We start from the raw sequence: 8,328 nt of genomic DNA, 5'->3' as shown, positions 1-8,328 counted from the left end.
AATGAACCTGTTTTGGCCCGGGTCCTCCTATGGACACTGTGCACCTCAACTCAGGCAAATCGCCTAAGTTGAGGGTGGCTATTGAAGAGGTGCATAAGAAAGAACAAGTATGAAGAAAGTAGGTTAAAGAAAAATAGTTGAAACTTGAGCAGGTGTGGTGAAAATAAAAGTTGCAATGAAAAGCAAAAGAAAAAAAAGGGAGAATAAATGCTAGAAAACCACACCTGGCCTAATTAGAATGTGCTTAAAAGAAAAAAGGAGACATAAGGGCAAAAACAAAAAGAAAAATTAAAGAGTAAGTGGACCCGGAGAAAGGCGTAGTGTCCAGGAGGCTTAGTTGATAAACAAATCTCAAAAGATATCATACCAACGCCAAGCCTGTGTTACAATCCAAATAAAGTCCTATAGTGATCTTACCGTGACTGTCTAACAACAGAGGAAAAGAGCATAAGGCAAGCTTATGGTATTCTGTGCACACCAGTGACACTTCCTTGTGAGTGAGAGAGTTATTCATTATATCCCTGATTAGATTGGTTTATCTAAATGAAGAGTGAAGGGGATTTCCTTGAGTGTGACCACACATAGGTTATGCTACTAGGTTGCTAGATTGTCTGATGAATGTAATTTGTCTATGCCCAAGAATTTATTGCCAATGTAATGCCATCATCGGATTCATTCGTGCTTTTATGTGTGCTAATTTATTACACGCAGTTTGAGTTGAAAAGTTGAAATTAGGAAGGGAACAACAAGAGTTAAATCGAATTCAAAATCATTGTCATGGGTTGCTTGAGATCTTTCTATTTAAGCATCGTTTTTGTGCTAGAAAATAACTATTTGGTTTTGTTTGCCTGAGGACATGCAAAAGTCTAAGTTGAGGGTATTGATGTGGCATGGAAACACGACATTTTAGAATCTTAAAACCGTAAATTTATGCATGAACTTAGGGTATTTTGTTAGATATAATGCACTTTACTGTATATTGCAGGTAAAACAGGTCCACAACAGTGTTTGAATGAAAAGAGAAGAAAAAAAACTAAAAAGGACCAACTCTGATCAGGATATGAGTTACTTCTTGAGTCGTAAACATCAGATACGGCTCGTATGCTGAATTGTATAAACAAAAAAAACAAAAGCCAACCTGAGAAGCTAAGTATGAGGAAGATACGACATAAGTATCCAAGTCATAAGCTAGCATATGAGTCATACAAATCAATCGTAAGCATAACAAAACCTAAGCTACCATCTAGAAGTTGAAGTCTCAGAAGTATATAATTCAGAATTCTAAGTATGACTCATAAAGGGAAGTCGTACACAAACCAGTGTTCAAATCTTGGAAAGACGAAAGTCCCAGTTGGATACAAGTGAAAGAAATGAGTCGCACACTTAAGTAAGACTCATAAGCAAAAGTCGTATATTGAATAGAAAGTTGAATCCTTGGGAGATTAGACACTGGAACGGATACGAGAAGGCTAGGTATGACTCGTATGATACTAGTACGAGTAAAGAATAAGTCATACCGACTACCGATATAACTTAACCTTTCCCATTTTTATTAGGATTTTTTATGTTATTTAGAGATACTATAAATACCCTAGGGTCTATATTTTATTAGGTTACGGTCTTTTACATTTTATTACAATACTTTTACAATTGTTCTTGAGATTTTAGGGTATATTCAATTACAGACTTTGGATTTTAATCATCTTATTCTTGTGCAATTGATTTTAGGCGTTCTTCATTGATAATTATGTTTTCTTGCTAAAAAATGAGCGACTAATCTTCTTAACTAAGTTGTGGGTACCCTGGCGGATTAGCTATGTAAAGGAAGTGTGAGACTCATCTTTTCTAAGGTTTCTACATGTATCTTAATCGTCTTCACGATAATTAATCTCAAGTAGTTGAAGTAACTTGAGATAGCCTGTAATCCCATCCATCCCTACAAGGGAGTTTGTGATTGGGATTCACCTCCACCTTTTAATCCCCGTCATCTCATCTAATCACTTGATCCTAAAAGGTGATAGTGAACTGAGGTCATAGCAAGGAGCAATAAGGCGACACCCTGAGACTTAATCGATAAAGGGTGAGATTTATCTCTACGCCCACAAGGCGAATACCTATCTTATAGACTTTGCATATAGAACAACAGAATAGTTGGATTGATCACGAGAAATTTATGGAGTTGAGAAGCCAGGAGGAACACAAGCCTAGTGTTCGTCTCATATTGTCTACAACTCAAAAGCACTCAAGATTTGGTTACTACATATAATTGACACTGAATCCACCCCATTTACTTTACCGTACTGCTCATGGATAACATCAAAGTCAAGAAACCGTTCATGTTTTCCTTGTGGGATCGATCCCAACCTAGTTGGATTATTATATTTACAACTGTATTATATTTCTAATTAGAGTGTATTTTGGGTGACATTAGCCTCATGTGCTCCACCTTTACTTGCTGATACACCATACACTTAGCCATAAATTTGTCTACATCCCGCGTTATACTATTCCACCAATACATATCCTTGAGACCATGATACATCTTTGTCGAACAGAGATGAACCGCATACCACGATTCATGGGTCTCGGCCAAAATCCTGCCTCGTAATCCATCAACATACATACAACCTCCCTTGGTACCTCAATATACCATCACCGCCGATCTCGAAAGCCATCATCTTCTGCTTACCCATATCATTCTTGATCTTCATCAAGAAAGGATTAATACCTGTTTCTTCTTTATTTCCAAACCAAGAGATAATTGCACCACCTGTTGCATAAACACACCACCATCCTCAAAGTCCAAAAGACAAACTCCAAGGTCAGCCAAACAGTGAATATCCTTCACCAATTCCTATTTATCCTCATCCACATGATCTAAACTCCCCATGGATAAACTACTAAGAGCATTAACAACTACATTAGCTTTACCCGTATGGTAGTGAAGACTCATATTATAGTCCTTCAGCAACTTAAGCTACCTCTTTTGCCTGAGATTAAGCTTTTTTGAGTGAACACATCTTCCAGACTCTTATGATCAAAAAAGATATCCACATACACTCCATACGGATAATGATACCAAATTTTTAATGCGAACACCACCACCAAAAGCTTCAAGTCATGAGTTGGATAATTCTTCTCATGAACCTTCAACTGTCTACAAACATAAGCAACCACCTTGCCATGCTGCATCAACACACAACCCAAATCAACCTGGGATGCATCACAATAGATGATGAAACCCTCGATGCCTTCAAGTAGAATCATGATTGGGGTTGAAGTCAACTTATTTTTCAGCTTCTCAAAACTACCCTCGCAAGCATCAGACCATGAGAACTTCACCTTCTTCTAAGTAAACTTGGTCAATAGAGCAGCAATAGAAGAAAAACACTCTACGAACCTCTTATAATAACTGGCTAAACCTAACAAGTTTTGAATATCGGTTGGAGTCATGAGTCTAGGCCACTTCTTAACCATATCAACTTTTTGAGGATCCATCATGACCCTTCACTAGACATGACATGACCCAAAAATGTAATAACGTTCAACCAGAATTCAAATTTAGAGAACTTAAGATATAACTGCTAATCTCTCAAGGTCTGTAACACAATGTGGAGGTGATCGGCATAATCTGTAACACAATGTGGAGGTGATCGGCATAATCTTTGAAAGTGAAGAATGAAAGGCCAAAAAGTGTTATAATACGCGGGGTATTAAGGGCTTGGGGTGGGAATTATCCAAAATATCCTCAGCTTAAAAATTGTAACAAGAATACAGGAGAGCGTGATTGGGCCCTTCAACTTGTATCTATATCATATGAGTAGTACCCTCAATTCGTAACTTGATCAGAAAGTTGGACACCAAGTTCTGTCTAATATAGGACTCCTTAGACTAACTCATACCATCACCATACGACTAGTACCCTTCAAGTCATACCCTAAGCAAAACATCAAAGTCTAGACACTAGAAAACATACGGCTGGGCACTATACTTCTCGTATCATAAATATACGACTCATATGGGGTCTTCTCATACCTTGAATAAAACTTGGACAATATTATACTGGCTAATATATGACTAGGTTCCTAGATTGTATCCACATCATACAAGTGGTATAGTGTGTGTCGTATGATGATCAAAAGGTTTAGGACTCGAGAAATTTACAAAGGCCAAAGTTTGGGGTGTTTTAATATTACACTTGAATTTAGTACTAAATTGCTCAATAGTTTTTATAACGTTCTTTTTTATATGTATAGAAAAATCCATCAGAAGTCATTAGTGCATCTCCTCAAGGGAAAAAAAAGGGACACCAAAAAAGGCAACATCAGTAGCACCTTTTGTACCTCCTGCACCTACTATTTTTCCAGCATCCTCTTCTGCACCTTTTGATTATTGTACATCATCTTCAATGGCTGGTACCACTAAAAGAGGATTGGGTAGTGATAGCGAAAACACGACTCCATTGAAAATGCCAAGAGTAATGGGAATGGGTGTGTTCCAAGCTGAAAATGGCTTTAAAGTCCTGAATGTAAGTCTCTTACTTTGTTATATCTTGTGTAAATTATGAATCTTTAGTGTATCTTGATTCTTGAATTTTTTATCCTTCATTGCAGCCTGACATGCCTGTAGTAAGATCTATTCTACTGGTCAAGTAAAGGTGACAAGATTAGCTAATGTAACTGGTAACATTAGTTATACACCAAGTACTACCAGTAAGTTGAAATGAAATGGAAAACCAATAATATCAACAAGAAAACTACAGGATCATAAAGAGAAGAAAAGAAATAAGATAGTGGTAAGTAGTTCAAAAAGTCCAAGTCAGAATGGCACTTCTTCACAGTCAAAGATGCCATGGAATTATAGTGATGTTGATTTATTTTAAGCACTGTTTTAAGTTAGTCCAGTTGACATAAAAATAATTTTTATTTTGTATTTGAGAATAGTAATGGTGAACTGGTAAAGGGCTTGCTATTTTTTGGTTTTGTTTGTTATTGAATGTTGCCTTATGTTAGGCATTATGAATATGACTTATATTGATGAATGTTGCCTTATGTTAGGTATTATAAATGTTACCTTTTGTTTGTTGGTGAAAATAGTTTGCTGATAAATTTTGCCTTATGTTAGGCATTGTAGTTGGAATGGATAATGATATTATGTTCAAATGGAGAAAATTATATTTTGTTGTCTCCAAATGATGGTGTTGTGGTGTTGTAAAGTTGTGTTGTCACAGTAGTTGTCTTTACAAAAAGGTGGTGATGTAGGCTATATTGTTATGTTGACACAATATTGTAATTACAAAATGTAAGAGTAAACAATCTAAAAAAGACATAATTGAATTGCACAAGAAACAATTGAACAATTAACTCAAACACCATAACACACCATAATTCGATATATATAGGTAGATAGACATACAAAATTTACATCATAACAGTCAATCTAACTACTTTCAATAGATTTATTGTTGATGAACATGACAACAACAAAAATCAAAATACATAAAAATATCTTCCTATTTAACCTGTACCATTTCCATCTTTTATTGAGCCTTCTCTCCAAAGTCAAGTGTTAATTTAGATCTGCTTAAGCCATAATTCTTGTTTCAACTCTTTGATTTTGTTTACTAATCTTGGAAGGATAAAGTTTGATCTTGGATCCTCTTTTTCTTTGTCCCTCCATAAAAAAAATTACAATTTTGATCCTATAAAATGTTGAAAAATTAGTACATTAGCATCAATTAAATCTAAAGTGGAGCAAAATACAATGAAAATAAATACATACACCATAGTAGGAGCAAGATCAAAATCTTCTTCCAGGATTTGATTTCGACCCTGAAGTTTGCAAGTTCAGCAAAATACCATATTTGCATCTCACTACATCATTAAGCATTGGGTCTGATTCACCCATACAAAGCTTATTCAATTCCGCATCTGCTATTTGTAGAATTTCGACAAAATCAATCAACAAATTACGAACCCTAAATTAAAGTTGAACCAGATTACAAATCACAACTTCAAGAATTAAACTAGAAATTGAGATTAACAACTAAAACCTAGGTTCTTTTGAGAGAAAATCGGAAAAAAAACGAAGGAGATAAAGGCTTATAGTGGAAAAAATAGTATCTCTTTGGAGAAGAGAAAGATACTGTTAGGGGTTTTATTAATTGGAAAAGAGAATATTATAAATTATTAAAATTAATGACGTGTATTTATGCATAGCACTTAAATTCATGATTTTGGAGTCTTGGTGCCTCCACTGACGCGCTTAGAGGAGGTGTTCTCACCTCCCGTGATAGGTCGGTGTAAGACCCTGCAAAATTCCCTCATAGAATGAGCCTTAGGGCGTGTCAAGTGAGGCGTAATTCTGATCCTAAAAAATTGAAAAGTGACTTCCTAAGTGAGTATCATGTTAACCATATAGAATTTCCCAAATTTTGACTTTTTATCACATGGGAAATTTGATAAGCTTTCAGTCGATATAAGATTCGCCCAAATCCGATACCTGGGTAACAAATTATGGCTAGTCCTAGTCGTAAAATAGCGTCATTTTAGTGCTTAGCGCATCGCGGAAAAGGTCTATATGACAATTGTCAATTCCCAATGGAACTCCACAATAGTAGTGCATCGCAGAGAACCCTAATTTCCTAATAGTCAATTTCTAGTGGTCTGGTGCAATTGTGACGCGTCGCGCTAAAGTTGCAGGTCCCAACTAGTGGGATAACTCGATGGCTCCGCATCGTGGTAACTACCAGATTACCATTTGTCAATTTTCAGTGAGCCACTATGATAGTGGCGCGTCGCGGTGGCCCATTAAATCGGGTTCCCAGTTCAGTTTTTCCAACTTCGTACAGAAGTTAAAAAGGGCACTTTCGACTTTTTCCAAGCCTCTTAAACCGTGCAAACACCAAATCAAGGTCATTTACAAGCATTCTATGACGTTTTTCTCAAGTTGTCTCTCAATAAAAACCCTAAGTATCCAAAACCTCTTTCAAGAATCTCAAAAATCCACCATAGATTTTCTTAATTAAGTTAAGATTCAAGGTTCCCAAGTCAAGGGCTTCAAGAACCCTCATTCAAGAGTACGAATAGAGTCTTAAAAGTGAGAGTTCATCTAAAATTCTAATTCAAGGTATGTGGGGTTTTGAACAAGGGTAATCCTTTCACCCTTGTGCCCAAAGGCTTATTTAAACTACAATTCTCTTCGATTTATGAGATTTTACATGAAATTGAATTGGGGTTTTTCACCCATTGTTATTGGTTGCAAGATTTTGATGTTTTCCTTGAATTGAGAGTCTAATGGCATGATTTTTACATGTTTTCTTGAGAAATTGCAGCTGGGTCTATACCCCCTGATTTTAATCCTTGAGAAGTTAATAGTTGAAATGTTTGAGATATTGAAGTATATGAGTATGTTGAGATTTTGAGACAAATTGCTAAAATTTCCAGATTTCTATATGAGTTATGAATCTATATGCTATCTATTATGCTTTTGAAGAGTTTTAACTTGAGATTTTATGAACTCTTGTGCTATAAGCACCCATGATTTGAGTATTCTGAGATTATTGAGAAATGGTTTGACCTAATGGTCATTGAGTTTTGAAATTCACTCTACTACATGAGATTACAGATTTGATTATTGGGTCTTATTGAACCATGAGATTATTCTAAAGTAGATCTTCATGCGATGAGCAAAATAAACTAAAGGGAGTAGTATTTAGCATCGAGTTGGGTAAGTTACCACGGTTTCTTACCCCAAAACTACGGGCCACCGTAGGTTGGGCCTAAGGCCGAGATGATTGTTGGGCCTAAGGCTAAGATATTGGGCCTGAGATCGAGATAAGTGATCACTGAATTGAGGTTATACTCCTTGGCAAGAGTATGACACCTCTCCCCAACGTGAGGTCTTTTCCTTAGGAGGACAAAATGTTAAACTTCATGTAGCTTGCATGGTTTATGTCGGTTAAGAGAAACTCCCTAAGCTAAAGTATTTTCCATTGAGATAAGACATTTTTCTTTAAAACTAAAATACTTTTCCTTGATATGAGTATTTTCCCTAAATCTTGAAATGAGATATTTTCCTAATGTGAATGAAATGCCTTCAAGTATGTTCCAAAGTTATATGATTTCGAATTCCAAGTATTTGAGTTCAAAAAAGTTATGAGTTCTTGAGCATTGAAGAAGTTTTACTATCCATGAGACATATGCATGAGTTGAAAGTATTGCTTAAAATTTCCTTTAGCCTTGAGTAATGAGAATAAGAGAAGAGTACAAATTTCAAAGCGGAAAGTATAATGAATCACGAGATTGTGTTACATGTTCCATTTTACAT

Source organism: Capsicum annuum, chromosome 1, assembly GCF_002878395.1.
Source record: "Capsicum annuum cultivar UCD-10X-F1 chromosome 1, UCD10Xv1.1, whole genome shotgun sequence".
In the NCBI taxonomy this organism is placed as follows: Eukaryota; Viridiplantae; Streptophyta; class Magnoliopsida; order Solanales; family Solanaceae; genus Capsicum; species Capsicum annuum.
The sequence above is the reverse complement of the archived record's forward strand: the minus strand, read 5'-3'. Positions refer to the sequence as shown.